The 15,254-nt window shown below is 38.6% G+C and overlaps 1 protein-coding gene across 1 annotated transcript in view; it reads right to left on the bottom strand.

Moving 5' to 3' along the window:
* Positions 1 to 15,254, bottom strand: part of LOC146676553 (protein NLRC3-like) — a 464,157-nt gene that overhangs the window by 104,982 nt on the left and 343,921 nt on the right. The gene's annotated exons all lie outside the window — the stretch shown is intronic.

The raw sequence follows: 15,254 nt of genomic DNA, 5'->3' as shown, positions 1-15,254 counted from the left end.
ATAATAATTTTCCACACTGCCACTATAAATATACACAGTATACTGCCATCACTACAATATACATGTTTTACACACTCCTTTTGTTGTTGACATTTACAGGCTGTGTGCAAAATGCCACACTCTTCAAATTCATGCCAGCTATTATTTTTACGTCCAGTAGGTGTCCTGCTAGAGCAAATGAAGCTTCATGAAGCTTCGCGTTGGGGTGAACCAATTGGATGAAAAGCTTCAGTGCTTCATGGGGCTTCATCTGCCCATCACTACTTTGAAACACACATCAAGGTATTACTTTAAATATATGTATTTTTTACATACCTGCATTAGAATCAATCAGTTCCGCCTCATTTTCTTATTCTTATAAATGGGTCTCTCCGTTTTCCCATCAGCCTTTGCTTACACAGGTTGCGTCTGATTGGCTGGAGCCGAGCGCGTCCAAAACTAACAGGAGTGGTGAATGAATCTATAAATGTGTTTTACGTGTGAAATGAAAATAATAAACCTAACAAAGGATTATGTACGTTAAATCTGCGCACTTTCAGATCGTGAATCAGTTTGGAAAACACTGTGTGATGGCCACAACATGAAGCGATTTTATTGTTGAATTATCAGTGATACTTTCGTGTTTTTGTTGAGAAATGTTAACGATGTCATTAAAAGAAAGCATTAAATTAGGGAGAAAAACCCGTTCGCGGAGAGGGTCCCCGGTTCTCCAGTTAGATTGTGCTTCACGGCGTCATGTTTCGCCGTGACGGGGTTATTATTGGAGTAAATGGATGGCTGGAGCCTCTGCTCGAAGCGTCTCTGATCGCCGCGAGCGGGTTCATATTGGAATGAATTGACAACCCACAGCGTCACATAAAAACGTGGAAGGGTACCTTAGGCGTCAGCATGAGAAGTTAAGGGACGTGACAAATCGTCATTATTTTACGTGTCGGGAGTGAGAACGGGTTGCTCTGTAACTTGGAGGATGTGGAGTAGGCTGTATTTTAATCAAAGACATATCAATCAATCAATAACCATGTCTAAAAACAACACAGGTTGACCAAAGTGCTGTACACAGTAAAAGAAAAAGTAAAAAGTAGAAACAAATACACACAATGAACAAAACAAAAAATAATCCCAAATTTCGTTTTTTTTTCTGAAGGGGTCAAACACTTTTATGCAAGAATGACAGCGAGGTGAAAAACCTTCACCCGCAAGAAAACTCGAGCTGTGACTCATAGTACGAACACACACCTCACAGTAACACACTTTAATTGTTTAATGTGAACTTTTTGCCAAGCTAGCTAATCCTGACCAACACACCAGACACAGAAGATAAAGGAACGATGTTTTACTGTTAGAGACAGAAAGGTTAAAACATTTTGGCAGAGGGCTAAAAGGGGCTAAAATTACCCAAAAAGAAATTCCATTTGACCAAAAACACTTAATTTTTAAAAAATTAAGTATATAGTTATGAATAATGAACAAATAATTAACAAACTGGGGTTTATAAATCGTGTAACACATCCTTATGGTAAGAAATTTTACCTTAATGCGTTACATGTGTTAGAAGTCAATGTATCTTTAACAATATACTCCTTATTTTATATCTCCTGATCCTTCACAGAGCTGCATGAACCTGTTGTTGATGTCAGAGAGTCAAACTCTGCTGAAGAGTGGGTTGTTTCCTGTTCAGCCACTGGTCGACCTGCTCCCACTGTAACACTCAGTGTCTCACAACAAGACCTCAGCTTCTCACAGTACAACACTGTCAGTGTGTCCAACACCAACGCTACATTCACTGTCACCACTACAGCTGTGCTCTCAGGTTCACGTAAACACAGCACACAGGTGGGATGTGCAGCACGAGTGCTCTCTGCTCCTCACAGAGAGGTGATGGAGACGATTCCTGAGGTCCAGCAGACGTCAGATTATCAGTGATGGTGAGAAACTGAGATGCAATAACAATGCATTGTGCTAGTATGCATTTTCTCTTTGATCAATAATTGATGTATTCATTTTGATCAGTGTCACATTTTTCCTGCTTTTTCAAGTTTCCTCCTGGATCATTGTATTAGCTGCAGCATTGGTGATGATGGTGTTTGTCAGTGTTGCTGCTCTGCAGTAGGCTACTCTTTAAAGAAAAAGACCAGATAACTTTCATTTTTCATTTCTTGTCATTTTTTTCTACACCAAAATCTATCCAATAATATCTGCATAACATTTTCTACTTGTGATTTAGTTATTAATTCTTTGCTTCATGATTCAATCGGTCTTTGTCTAGTATTAAATTTTATGTTTCCCATTTAATCCCACTGGCTTTAAAGTGTTTCACCAGATTTTTACGAAGTATTTCCAGTCTTTTGTTGTCTCTGTCCCAAATGTTCTGAAATGTGTTGCATGTATTAAAAGAAGTTGGACCAAAAAATGTACTATGTACTTATAAACTTACATTTATGAAAGCTGAACAAACACTGATATACTTGACTTTTGTAACAGTGAAAAGGCGATCTGTTTTTATTGATAAATATATATGTTTGCATTACTGTTATTTAGATTGCCATGTTAGAACGTAGCAAACAACATTGTTTGTTCCTCTATGGTTTCTTTATTTTTACAAATCTAAATGTTTTTGGTCAAAAGATTAATAATTTCATATTGAGGTCAGATGGTCAGCAGTTTTGATGTTTTTGCAGAGATTTTATTTTTTGCAAAATAGCACAAGTAAACATTAAAAGTAGTTCCTAAATCAAGGCATTTATTATTAAGGCGGCCATTATTATGGCCCTGTGTGGAAAAAGTGATTGCCCCCTAAACCTAATAACTGGTTGGGCCACCCTGAGTAGAAACATCTGCAATAAAGCGTTTGGGATAACTGGCAATGAGTCCTTTACGAGGTGCTGGAAGAATTTCTGCCCACTCATCTTTGCAAAATTGTTGTAATTCAGCCACACTGGAGGGTTTTTGAGTATGAACCACCTTTCCAAGGTCACAGCACCTCAATCAGATTCACGTATGAACTTTGGCTAAGCCATTCCAAAGTCTTTCTTTTGTTTTACTTAAGCTGCTTAGAGGTGGACTTGTTGGTGTGCTTTGGATCAAGTGCACTTCAGCTTGTGGTCGTGAACAGATGGCCAGACATTCTCCTTCAGGATCCCAGAAACTGGATTCTGTTCATCTTGACGTTGCATCTCCAGACTGAGAGATCTCAATTACTTTGTTTCTTATTTGCTTCTGAATTTCCTTGGATTGCGCCATGATGTGTAGTTTTTGAGGATCTTTTGGTCTACTCTACTTTGTCAGACAGGTCCTGTTTAAGTGATTGATTCAGCACAGGTTTGGCAGTAATCGGGCCTGGCTATGACTATGGAAAAATTGTATATTTTCTATTGATAAATGCAAATATTTTATGTCTGTTATGTGCATTGCCGTGTGGAGAATATAAGGAAAACAATTGTGTGGTTTACATTGTTTCTTCCTCTTAGATTTCTTGATTTTTTTAAAAAATTGCAATAACTTTATGTTAATTTCAGTGCACTTTCACATTTCTTTAAATTCAAACTACAGTCCTGTGAATAACTAGAAACACTTCTAGCAGCACAAATGTGAGGTAATTGTTTTCTGCTTGACTTTATCAGTCTCTCATATTGTTGTGGAGGAATGTTGGCCCACTCTTCATTACAACGTTGCTTCAGTTCTTTGAGCTTTGTGGGTATTTATTTAAGCACAGCTCTCTGAATGTCCCAGGTTGAGGTCTGGACTTTGCTTTTCAGCTATTCTGCTGTAGATTTGCTGCTGTGTTTGGGATCATTGTTCGACTGCAAGACCTAAACTTTACCTATTAAACAGTTAACTCTGTATTTTACACTTTATGTGAATATTGTTGCAGATTTCAATTATTAATGTTTTTATAACTTTGTTCTTTCTTATATTTAATATTATACAATATTTATACTTCATGTCTCTGTCTTCTTTTGAACACTCCAGCACAGCATCACTATAACTTTGTCCTCACTGACAATAAAGCTGTTTTATATATTTCATTGCAAATGTTTCAAGCAATTTGTAGCTGTATCTTAAGATATTTTGTTAATAATATAGTATTTTATATTGTTTTTTTCCCCATATTTGAGAAATATTTAACATGTAAAAGTCTGTTTATGTACAATTTGGTGATATTAGCCCTGATTATTGGAGGAACTTGTACATGAAGCAGATTTCTGAGACTTCAGATTTGAAGGTTGTTGTCATATAATCTAAATGATGGCAGATTAACGTTCCCTACCTCTGTCCTACAACCACAGGACTCCTTTGCATTCGACTGATAGAAATTTCAAGCTCAGTGTTAATGAAGATTTCAAAGGCCTTAGTGCAGGGGTAGGGAACGTCTAAAACCTGCAGGGACACCGGCCCTCGAGGCCTGGAGTTCCCTACCGCTGCCTTAGTGTGAAAGGAATGAAGCTGTAGCGCCTCCCAGTGGTTGAAAAGAGGTACACAAGAGGTTAGAAATAAGAGGCTGTAGAAATAACATTACAGAAAAGCAGGACATGCTCAAGCAAAACATTATAGAAAGTCTGTCACGGTTCTGGGTCAGTTTGACCCAGTATTTTGAGTTGTCATGTTTTTGCAGGTTTAGTTTAGTTCCATGTGTCATTTTCTGTCTCTCTCTCTATGTCGAGTCTGCGTGTTAGTGTGATGGTTTCTTGTTCCTGTTTTATTGTGAAGGTCTGCGTCTCATGTGAGTGTGTTCAGTTTGACCTCTGTCTCGTCTTGGTGATTATTCCCAGCTGTGTCCACCACCTGTGTGTAATTCCCCTGTGTTTCTCTGTGTATTTAAGTCGTGTCCTCTGTCATTGTAGTTGCTGGTCCGTCTGTGTATCCACCATGTCTCACCCGTGTGTTTGTGCTCTGTAGTTTAGTTGTTTCCAGTCTAGTTTAGTTCGTGCTCCATTTGCTGTTTGTCCATATTTATTTTTGTGTTCAATAAACCACCTTCACTTCTCCACTACTGCCTGCGATTGGATCCTCATTTATTATTTTCACACGGCTCTCCTCACCCGCCGTGACAGTACGGACCAGCCAGATATGGATCCAGCGGCAGTCACCCCACCTAGGGAGCTTCAGGAGGCCGTTATCGACTCTGCTTCTAAATTGATTTACCAGCTGTTAGAGCATGAGGGAGAAGTGTCTCTTTACACTGTGGAAGCCAACCTACAACACCTTATTTCCAGTTACCCCTGGTTATTGGACTCACTGCGTCCGCTCGTACAGAATTTTGTTCTTCACGAGCTTCACCTACACCCCCCCGCCGCTACCGCTCGCCTGCTCATGCAGTGATATCATCAGTGACAAGTCAGGTGATAGAGGCTAATGCAAAATGGTGTTTCAGTGAGGCACAATTTATTATGACAATACATTTTTTTTAAATACTCAGTATGAATTAAACAGGTTAAAGGTCAATGCTCTGTTGTAATATAAAGACAAAATGATTGACAGCAGCCCAGCAATATCAGTAAAACGCAAATTAGCCACATGGTGCAATGTAAGGAGCTCTGTGATTGGTTAGGAAAGGACAGACTGGCTACCTCGATTTTTCTTCACTGCACATTGATCCATAGCTTTGCTCTGTAAAGGCTAACAAAGTGCTTTTGCTTTACAAAGACATTCAGCGTCGGTATTCACTCTTTTAAAATGCCACTGAACACTGGAGTGAAATGGAGCCCTGATCCTCAGAGTTTTATTGTTGCTAACATTTCTTATAGATAGCACAGATAGTGCCCCACTGCAGTAATCACTCATGTCTAGATATTCCTGTTAAAAATGAGTTTTTCCTCCCCACTGTAACATGGCAAACATAGCAAACGGATAATCCAGCTGAAGCTTCAGACAGCCGTCAGACAGTGAAACACTGCCATCTGCTGGACTCGAATAACAAAGACGCTGCTTTGACGGGTGAGGGAGTTTCAACAAGTCTGCAACGACTCAAGCATCAAACTACAGAACTATTCTAGCGGACATGGTGCTCTAATGACTGCTTCATTAACGCAGCTCAGAAAGGATAATAGAAACTCAATAAATTATGAAATACAAAACTTACTGGTTCACTGCACACACAAAACGTCTCTTATTAGCACAACACTGCTCAGGGCTCAGAGTATATTCCTTATAACCTATTAAACCTTAGCGTGTTATTTTGAAGTGTTACAGGTGAAACAGCCAACCAGTGAAGTTACCTGTAATTTCAACATTGAGCTACAAAAATGCTTTTTTTTAATTTCTTTTTACAGTTTTGCAATTTTACACAAGTTTTATCATCAGTGTCACAATGACTGCTGCTAAAATTGAGTATGAGCTTGTTGTTGGTCTGATTAAAAGGTTAAATGTAAAAGCATAATTTAAACATGTGATGTGAGGTCATTAATTACAGTGCAGGTGTCCTGCTTTAGGATCATAAATTAATACTTCCAAAACAGTAAAGTTGTAGAGAACCTATGTTCATTATCGTTGCTAATCATGGAAAGACAAAGACGTCAGACTCTGCTGAAAAATATTACACCCTCCTACTCTCTGCACACAGCGGTCTGAGGGACCTTCCAGGATCGGGGATTTTATTTATTTTGTTCTTTTTTGGTCTTACTGGTTAGTAGGTGGTGATTTTGTACCTGGTGATCTCACATTTGGAACAAAAATTGCTGTGGAGCAGATTAGGTTCAAAGGATAACTTGGCTCTTGAAGTTAGCCGGATAAGACAGCGTTCTGCTTCACAGTTGAGGCCTCAGAGAGTTGTTGCTAACCAAAGTCTATCTTGTACGGCCATGCAGCATCTTATGACATTTTGTAACCTGAGCAGTGAAATGATTGCTGTTTTAGTGCACATACACAGTGTGGGGATCAGTATCAGGACAATAAAGTTATGGTGCAAAAAGCTGCATCTGGTCAGAAGGAAAAGCACGCACACTTGGAAGACTTGACCATTTGCACAAAATGAATGGCTGACACTGGACAGATGAGAGAATGTGGATGGTCACACCCTCGTGCATTAAAGAGGGCTTTCAGTTCATTGAAAACACAAAACCAAACAATGAGACAGCTGATCAGTTTGCTTCACTAAATCATCGACACAAGCCGTGTTGTAGAGGGTACTGCAGCCGTGGCAGGTTATCATCTTAATGTGGCCCTGACACTCCATCGTACGCCACAAAGCTGTGAATAAATGAAAAGCAAAGAGGCATCATCACTAACATAATAACTGTAGAAGTTATCCCGCTGCATTACATTTATCAGGATATCGTAATAAATGCTCATCATATGTTGCTTTGACCCATCATTGTTGTCATTAATATCGGTACGTGACACTGGACACTTCCTGTCATTCATATGTCATGACTTTGTGATCAGTGTAGCAGCTTGAAAATAACTGCTTGGTTAACAGCAGGTGTACAGGCAGGTGCTCTGATCAAATAACATGTTTGGCTAAAGAAACAGAAAATAAAAACATGTAAATAGGAACACCCACATCTCTACTTCTTCTTCTATTTTCCATTTCACACTTACAAAAAAGTTCTCCTGCGTAGGTGTTGAGACAAATATATGTCAATTTAATACTTCAGACAGGCCCCAGAGCAGGTCTGAACAATTAGTCCACTTAAAATCAAAACTGCAATTTGAAACCATGCAATTAGCAATTTTGCAAAGAAAACTTGGCTAGGCTAAGCTAAGCTAACTGTTAGACAAAGTAGAGGAGTTGGAAGAGTAAAGGATTCTGGTTAACTCCAGTTCAACTTAACATTAAATTAAACTGACAAATATCATGTTTATATTCATATCTTAGTCTTTTGATGAGCTCTATCTTATAAATCTATTAGACTCAGACGAGGTCGGCACAGGGACAGGCCTCGGGGGTCCAGGCCCACCCGGTGAAGTCCTTCTTCCCCAACATCTTCTGATGTACTTCATTTATACATTTTGGTAATGAAGTACTTAAACTACCACCTCACTGATTAGTTATTGCAGTGTGAGCTCAGTTCAATTAATCAGGTCACAGTAGTTTAGCACTTCTACAGCAATCATGCAACCAGCAGGACTGAGGAGGACACTGGGTGGACGGGCTTTGCAGGTCAGACTTTGAAACAATCTTTTATTGTCATTACGCCAAAAGCAGTGAAATTATATGGTGTCCCATTCAGTGCAAATAAAGAATCTGTGTTTACTGACAGGACAAAGCACTGAACATGATTTCATCTGTTAACCTGGACAAATTCCAAAACAATTCCTTATTATTTCTTTTTCTTAAGTAAAACCAGTAAAAGCTTCTACTTCAAAAATATGGACTTAACACTGAGATCCTGATATTTTAGACCAGTTGAATTTAGATGATCTTTTTTAGTTCGTTCAGTTTGCTGGTTCTAACGACGACGGTCTTCATCAGTTTTAATGTCACTGTGACTCATATCTCTGCATGGCTGTTTTGTTCTGAGTGCACTGTGACAATGAAGTTAAGATCCGGTGATCAGCACAGCAGCCTGGGAGTGACTGCTTGGTTAACAACAAGGTTTACAAGACCTGATCAAATGTCACACTGGAAATATTTTGCAAGTGAAACAGCAAATGAAAAAATGTAAATATGTTAACTGGACCACCTACATTGTTTCGAGAGCAGAACTAAAGAGTGCGACCCATCACTTCAGTTTCAGCATATAATTTCTATTTAACACTCAAAAAAATCTGTTGTACAAGTATTAAAAATATATTCACAAATGAAATTGACATGCCTGAGATGAAAACATTACTCATACAAGTTGTCAGGTAAAGTCTATAGCACTGTTACATCTAAATATGGACACTGAGCTGGGACGATGTCACAGATCTGAGCCTCTGCACCTTCACTATACGTTTGTGTATGTCAGGCCTGTCCTGTATCTCTCCACCACCTGATCCAACACACCACCAAATCCTGATCAGCTGATCATCTCTGCTCCTCTAATCACCTGAATATCCAAGTATCCGAAAGTGTCCATCGATCTGACAATACAATTGTAAAACCGATCACTGACCTGTGCCCTAATGTGTTCTGTGCACTTGTGAACACACTTCCTTATGGAGTACGTTTATTAAGGACACTCTTTCATTAGCACACAGGTTCAATAACACAACAAATAACCTCCAATAAACCTTTTAATAAACTGTCATTGGAGGCTGATGTGTTCTCTCTTGGCTTGTTTTCTTGTTGTGTGCCACACAGAAAATAAATGCATGGTGTCTTAACTCACTGATACGGGGATATCAATGAGCACAGAGTCCAGCCAACGATGGCACAAAGTCAAACCTCCTTCAAGGAAACTGGAGAGTCCAACACTGGCATTGAGGCTACCCCAACAATATCAATATGGTGTAACTTCCTGCTCTAACTCAGGCTCCTTCCCCACAAGAAAGATGATATTTTATGTACTCGAAGTCAGACCTGGAATCTGCGGGTCAGACTTCCTGGGCCCCCGACCCCTGACCTCTGAGATTTTCATGTCTTGTATTTTATAATATTTATCTTTTGTTCTCCTGCCAAAATTGTAAACACTGTCATCATGCCATATTGCACTGTTGTTCGATCAGCTTCATTAAATATACTTTTATATATACTTTTATCCTTTGTTTTGTTATACATCCATTTAAACCCTCATATGAAATTATTACAACCAACTGGTAGTAAAACAAAAATAAAAAGATTGTTCAACATTTTAACTGCAAATGGTCAAAACACTCACTTTATTTGCCAAAAATTATACTTAAAAAGGGGAAAAAAGAAGTGTTAATAGTTTATTTGAAAGGTCAAAATATACCAACACATCTTTTTATTTTAAATCTATTTGTTTGTGCATTAATTTTTTTTCTAAAGCCAGATGTGGAAAAACAGGCTGCATCTACATGCAGGTTCTTGTGGTCAGTGGTCATCATATTTGCATTATCTTTCTGAGTCACAAGCAGGGAAGTGTTAAAGTTTCCTAGAAGTGGTGGGCCAGTGATGTAGGTGTGGATGCAAAGGATTATTTGAGGTGGTGCTGATCAGAAGTATAAAAATCAAAGTGTCCAGATCCAAACACACTTTGTTCCTCTGTGACAGAAGTGAACTAGAACTCACAGCAGCATCTGAACTGCAGAAGAGATCTCTGCTCATCTCCGTCTGCATTCCTCTTTTGGTAAGAACTTATTATGTATCATTTAAAATGATTTTCCTTTTAAAGCTGGGCAGCAGGCTCACGTTGAACATCTCCATAAACTGTCATAATTCTGCTGCTACACTAAACACTGCATTCGGTGAGCACACTAAACTTACGTAAGCTGTATATTTGCACGGTGAGAGACCTGTTTTTGCTGATTTGTGTTCAAATACAACAAGATCTTATTTAAACTGACTGTCAGATGTTGCCTATCCAGTTATGTAATGAACCCACTATATACATGAACCACAGACCCTTCACCACATCTTCATCACCTGCTGTTCCAGACAACCAACTTATACCTGAACCACTGCAGGTTAATCATCATCATTAGTAAAGGAAAAAAAGGTGAGTGTCTTATTATTTTTATTTTGCAGTGTGTCACTGTTACTACAGAGCACACTGAAACATGTGACAGGAAAGAATAACTGAGTGCAGAAAGGCTTTTATATTAAATCGGATTTAAACTTTGTTCTTAATGAACCGGATCTATTATGACCTGGACTTTTATCTATAAAATGGGCTTGTGAAACCCAGAGGAAAACTCTCTCAATATATCTGTAGATATAAATATATATTTATCCAAATCACATCAAGTAAAAAAGGCAAAATGACAAAATTAAAAAAAATAATAACAAAAAGTATAAATGAAAACACAAAATTTTAAGGCAAAAACAAATATCTTGATGTCTTAATACGATGAATATAAAATATAAAGTAATACAACAAGGTTAAATATCTAAACATTTAAAGACAACTACTTCAGCTTTTCAAAGCTTCTTTTTCCAGTTGAAAATGACATCATCACGCCTGAATCTGCTTCCAGGAGCCGTCCAGATCAGGCTTGTTCAGGATATTTAGAAATCGTCCTAACAGTTGAAAAATAAAAAATAAACAGAGAACAAAGTAATATATATGATTAGAAATAAATAAAAAAGAAAACTATAAATAAAACGACTTCTTTCATTTAAAGAAAAAGGTCTATCAGTCCTCTTGTCGTGTGTGTTTGCAGCTCACAAAGACGACTTACTGAGCTTCAGGATCCAAAAGGATGTATCTGCCAAATTCTTAATGTGGAAAAATGTCCATGTGTTTTCTTCTCCAGGAGACGATGAAGACACTGTTTGTCTGCATGATGCTCGTGCTGCTCTTTGCTTCCGGATTTTCCAAAGTGAACAATTTTCTACTAAGCGAGCACCGACCTGAAGAAACACCTTATGAAAAGTTTAGAAGACAGCATGTAGATGCTAAGATGACTGAAAAGCTGTGTAACACAGAAATATCAAATAGGAATATCTACAAACTTGACAACAGTTGTAAGGAAACCAACACATTCATCCTCAGCATTCCAGCAAAGGTCAAATCCATTTGTAGAGGTGATAAAATAAATTGGAAAACATAGATGTGTCATTATTTCATATAGATTTCAAATAACATACCATTTGATGTCAACATGTTTTAGTTGCATTTGCAGTGCTCGTGCTGTTATATTCTTATGATTCTGTTCATTTTATGAGTGTATCCTTCAGCCTTGCTTCACATATTTACTGCTGCTTGATCAGCTTTAGTCCTGCTAGCATCAGCACAGGTAGAAACAGATCACACATCAGAGAATCGGCCGTGCATCTAAATGCAAATGGAAACTAAAAATGAAAACATAGATAACTGAGCTGAACTTCATAGATCTGAAAGTTGACCAATGCATACATAGTGCTAAAAATCAGGTATCGGGAAAACACATTATTTTATATTATGCTGAAGTCAATTGTTATCCTTTTTTAAAACTATATCATATAATAAAGTCTGTTTTGAAGTTTACTATGGCAAAAAAAAATATTTTAAGGCTCTTCAGATATACTGTAACTTCATAGGTATGACCCATCAAAGCATTTTCATCATGAATATAAAACTTCATTAGGTAGATCTGTTCAAATACTCATTAATGCAAATATCTGATCAGCCAATCACATGGCAGCAACTCAATGCAGGTGTAAAAGGTGAGGTCTAAAAAGAACCTTTAAGAAAATATGAATCATCTTAATCAGTCTTTAATTATGAAGCAATGGCCTAACTCCCTCTGACAAACAGACCTGTGGCAAAATTTACAAACCACTTTTGACTTTTTCCAAGGTGAACATTGTCTGGCAGCAGGTGCCCTTCCCCTCCCAGATCACGGTTCATATCTGATTTTCAGCTCTAAAGTTTATTTTTCTCTTCATAACAACTGTGCAAAGGATGATTTCTGAGGATGATGACTCATTGAAAATGCTTGGATGCTGACAATTATGCAGAGTCAGGCATGGAAAGGCTGCTCTTTGTGACAGGTGGGTGCTGTCATACATGGGTGTAGCTGCCAGCTGTCCTCGAGGCTTCACCTCTGCTAAACGTGTGTCTCTGAACTTGACCTCGTCTCATAAACTCTCCTGTGATTTTTATTTTGCATCCTTGGTTATTCAAATGAATGATTAATATATTAATATAAATCTATACAGATTTGTCCACACTGGATATGACAGTAAGAGTTAGTAAAGCTTTGTTAACGTGTCCCTCTACAGCCTGTTGTTTCTTAGTTTCACCAGTGAAACTGAATTAAAAACAAAACATAGATGACATATTGTCGCCTAGGCAACCACCAAGCTCCCAGTGCCTACAGACATTCACTAAAACATGCTGGTCATTGGATCGTTTGAATAAATACCTTTAACTAAATATCAATGTTTTCGACATGTCTTAGTTTACATTATTACACAGTTATTATGAGAGAGCATGTCTAATATTTTTCCACTAAACAGTCGTCTTCTCCTTTGGTTTGTTTGTAACAACCATTTATAAAAACTTGTGTTTTGCTTTTGTTTTATTTTTAACTGCAATTCTGGTCGAGTAGCTTTTATAGTGTTAATTCAACATATACTACAAAATAAAATGACTTTTTTTAAAGTACATTTGTGGACATTTTATTTTCAAACTACCCAATCACAGAATCAAATGCACAAAGCCTGTGATGTCATCAAAGGCACAAAGCTTGTGATGTCATCACATTCTGTCATTGGAAGGAGAAATTCAGTCAACTGTAGCAACTCTTTGGTGGCAGAACTACAAAACAACCTGTTTGTTAAAACCAAGATAAGGAAGACACAGAGACGCAGAAGCAGACGCAGAAGCAGACGCAGAAGCAGACGCAGAAGCAGACGCATATAAAATGGCAGAAGCACAGATGGAAGTGGTCGTGAGCCCAAATATAACAGTTTTGCAAAGATCGGAAAATGACCTCAAAAAAGCCCAAACACCAAATCCTGAAACACGTCCTCTGGCACAAGTTCAAACAGAAGTGGTCGTGAAAGGCAAGAAAAAAAGGGGGCAAAAACAGAAAAGAGTGGCTGAAGAACCCAGACGACCGATTACTCGGGCGTATGCTCGGGCTCTTCTAGAAGCCCAAAACAACGTGGCTGATGGAAGCAACCTGAGAAATGAAGAAGTGTCAGGAAACCCTGAAGGAACCTCTGAAAGGGAAAACCCTGAATCCCTCCCTATGTCAGAACCAAAGGACGACATGAATATGGAGACAGAGGCAAACATGAATAACGCCAGTGGACAAAACCCTGGGCCAAATGGAGGGACGTGGCAACATCAGCCAAATCCCAGATTTATACCCCATCATGGCAGAGTCCAGTATGATTCATGTTGTGAGATTGCTGCTCTCAGGCATCAACTACAAGCTTCCCAAAACCACCAGAACGAGCTTTACTGGAAACTGGTAGCTGCTAATAAGAGGGCTTCTTATTACCAGTCTAAGGTGACCAAACTTCATGCACAGATGATCGCCGACAAAAAACAGCATGAAGAAACAATTAAAGAGCTCATAGAGCAACTGGAGGAGGCTAATGATAATAATAAGCCTGATAAGAGCAAAACAGAGGTTCAAGCAAAGGACAACCAAGCAGTTGTCATGCTGGATGACATGATCCGTGTCCTGCACGAAGACGTCAGCGACCCTACCACAGAGCAGTGTGTGGATTCTTCTACACAAACCACAGAGGCTTCACACACGGACTGTGTAGGTCTGAAGGAGGCTCAATTTGAAGTCCAATACAAGACTCAACAAGAGCAAATAGGAACACTCCAACAACAGCTCCTAGAAGCTCAACACCAACTCAAGGAACAGGAAGACAAACATAGGCAGGACCAGGAGACACTGAACATGGAAATCAGTGAGCTTAAATCCCAGCTCTGCTCCAACAAGGAGCTTCATGACATGAAAGTAGAGACTCTTTATCAAGAGTTGAAAGAAGTCAAAGCGTCCTACATTAAAATCACACAGGAGCAAAATGAACAAAATTCCAACACAGCAAATGGAAAATCTGAGCTTCTGGTGGAAAAAGACACCAAAGAACAGGACAAGGAAGAAGAAGAAGACTCCCTGACATCAACTGAGATGTCTCTGCATGACTCTCTACAACAAACAGAAGACAGAGAGAAAACGATAACTACCAATCCAGCTGAACTTGAAACTGAAGCTAAGACTGTGCCAGAGAAAAAACCCAAGAAGAAGAAGAGGAACTGGCTGTGTCGGCTTTTCAGCTGTACCAGTCCACAGACAGACTGATTTACACAACTGTGGAAAAAATAAATAAATACAAAAAAAATAAATAAATTGGAAAACATAGATGTGTCATTATTTCATATAGATTTCAAATAACATACCATTTGATGTCAACATGGTTTAGTTGCATTTGCAGTGCTCGTGCTGTTATATTCTTATGATTCTGTTCATTTTATGAGTGTATCCTTCAGCCTTGCTTCACATATTTACTGCTGCTTGATCAGCTTTAGTCCTGCTAGCATCAGCACAGGTAGAAACAGATCACACATCAGAGAATCGGCCGTGCATCTAAATGCAAATGGAAACTAAAAATGAAAACATAGATAACTGAGCTGAACTTCATAGATCTGAAAGTTGACCAATGCATACATAGTGCTAAAAATCAGGTATCGGGAAAACACATTATTTTATATTATGCTGATGTCAGGGCTCTGAGTGCGGGCAGGTGGAAATGTGGATCC

This window comes from Rhamphochromis longiceps, linkage group LG3, assembly GCF_057381845.1.
Source record: "Rhamphochromis longiceps isolate RC_006_pf linkage group LG3, R_longiceps_female_GT1.1, whole genome shotgun sequence".
NCBI lineage: Eukaryota > Metazoa > Chordata > Actinopteri > Cichliformes > Cichlidae > Rhamphochromis > Rhamphochromis longiceps.
The sequence above is the reverse complement of the archived record's forward strand: the minus strand, read 5'-3'. Positions and strand labels throughout refer to the sequence as shown.